Raw genomic sequence first — 2,582 nt, 5'->3', positions numbered from 1 at the left:
CGCATACACTTAAGAGAATATCTGGACTCAAACTCATCAAGACCTAAGTAACACTTATAACACTTAAATATCAAACAAAGTTGAATTCAATTGTTCTCTCATTCGTTAGCTAAGCGAAGTTAAGGTACACACCCCAAAGCTGGCGAGTGAGTGAGGAAAGCCCCTTCCCTCGGCTCGCTGCCTTTTACTCGGATTTGCGCAAATAAATCGGTACTGCAAGCGAACTCTGATACATAGTGAAATGAGAGAAGTTGCAAAATCAAATTGAATGTTCAAGCAAATTATAGAAAAAAGCAGATCTTAATCCGTTAAGTAGTTCTCTTGTGAAAAGCAGACAGACATACAGACAGAGAGACATTGGATTTTATAAATTATATATTAGTAAACCTTCAAAATAATGTGCAGTTAAAGTCTCAACAGCATTCTCAGCATTTCTGGAGCTTCGTAGAGCCAGATAACTATAAGAATCTTCACCAAGCAGCTCTGAAAATGTTTGCTTTATTTGAGTCTCCATACCTCTGTGAGTCTCTGCCTTTTCTGACATGAATGTCATGAAATCAAAGTTCAGAACAAGACTGACATTTGAACATTGAAATGACTCCATCAGAGTGAACCTCAGTGGCTCCACTCCACCACACACCTGCCTCTCTTGTTGAGTCAACTGACTAACTAAAAAACACATCACACATGCAACTGGACCTGTGAATAAAGTGACACAGTGACATGGAACAAAATGACAAATGAATAAGTCATATCTGTGGATTTGGAATTGCATTGTTTTGTTTTGACAGCATTCATGTTTTAATTCTATAGTGTGAGATACACTAGGAAATGCTTACAGACATACAAGTGCACTTGCAGGCGAACTAAATATTTTTTGTGATGTTTTAATGCAAAATGTGAGTTGTGGACACCAACATTTTGTAAATGTTCAGGCAAAACAAGCTTATTCAGTTTGTTTGGGTTGAACTAAGTAAGCTATGAGAATAAATGTTAGAAAACATGAGCAGCTCTTGGCCATTTTCATTTTGTAAAAGTAGCTCTCAGGGGAAAAAAGGGTTAGAGACCCCTGGTCTATGGATTGCCATACCCTTTCAAATTCAGGACTGGTTTCGGTCTTCAGCTTTTTGCTTTTGAATAGGAATAATAAAGTAATGGCATTGACTATGCTAATCTCAGAGTTGCTGTTTTATTTTGTGTTATATAGACTTGGATAGACAAAGGTTACCAAGCACATTATAAAAATCCATATTTTCTTCATTAATCACGCTCAATAAATTGGCTTCAAAGTAATTACTTAATACAATTACAAATCAACAACACACAAAAGACATACAGTACTTAAGAGGATGTCACAAGCAGTGCAGCAAATCCAACTAAACTGTACATCAAATAAGAAACGCCATCAAATCAAATGGGCAAATCTGAAGTAAGGTACGATTTGAATTGTGGATCATACACCCATACAGTACCAGATGCTCAGATCACTTAATCCATCCATTCACCTTTCACCAAACACACTTCTCCACCAATGCTTGGACACTAGTTCAGTTCCTGACGAGGAGCTAATTTCTAAGTGTACAGTGTGGCTACTCTTGTCATGTCCATGTGGACACCCTTACCATTTTTTACGTTGACTTGCCACACATGATTGGTATCCAGTCTAGAACTTTGTTTTTTTTCTTTACACACATCATAGAAAGGAATAACAACAAGTGTTTATTATTTATTATTTATTATTATTAGTATTTAGCCTGCAATCCTAAAAATAATGGTTCCTTAAATGCACTTTTTAAGTTTGTGTGGCTCCACACAGAACCATTATTTGACAAAGAGTCGTTTAATTCTGGTAAGGGCTTGCTGACTATGAAATTGGTCCTTTGGGCTTTGAAAAGATTCCTAATACGTGGATAAAACAGAAATCTTTAATTTATGGTTGGCTTCCTAGCTGGATATTGAGAGATCACAATGAGCTGAACCTAGCCTGTGTGATTGTAAGCACCTAAAGTCCTTTTGGTATAGCACAAATCATTTATGGAACCAGTTACGGATCTAAACAAATAAAGTATCTTCCTGGTACGTTCATGTGGCATTTTTTGGGAAACAAATATGGTTTTTCTATAGCATCGATCTGAAGAACCACTTCGGCACCTTTATTTTTAAGTGTGTATGATTTGTGCCCACTGAGCAGCACAGTGGGTATGACTGCTCTTTTACAGCCCTGGCAGGTTTAAACTCCATCCTGATGATTAACCATGTCACTCTGGTGTTATTTCCACTTCCTAAAGATATGTAGGTTTTGCTAACAGCCATGTTTGAAGTGGCCGACGGATACGAGAGTTAGTTGTCCTGCAATGGCTTTACTTTTTTTGTGCTCACTGCAGGTCAAATTTGAATTATGCGACCTGGTAAATATACGAGTGCTCACTGTTCATTCATATTACTCATTTTTATGACAGGCTGCGTCTACTGTCAGTTTGAAGTGGTGGCTTAGTACGACGATGAGGTCACGCCTTTTAATGACGTCACGACCAATAGAACACCGCCGAACGGTCGTCTTCAGGGCTGCTGCGCCCGCCTCG

Source organism: Erpetoichthys calabaricus, chromosome 1 (assembly GCF_900747795.2).
Source record: "Erpetoichthys calabaricus chromosome 1, fErpCal1.3, whole genome shotgun sequence".
Taxonomy (NCBI): Eukaryota; Metazoa; Chordata; class Cladistia; order Polypteriformes; family Polypteridae; genus Erpetoichthys; species Erpetoichthys calabaricus.
This window is presented reverse-complemented; position numbering follows the sequence as displayed.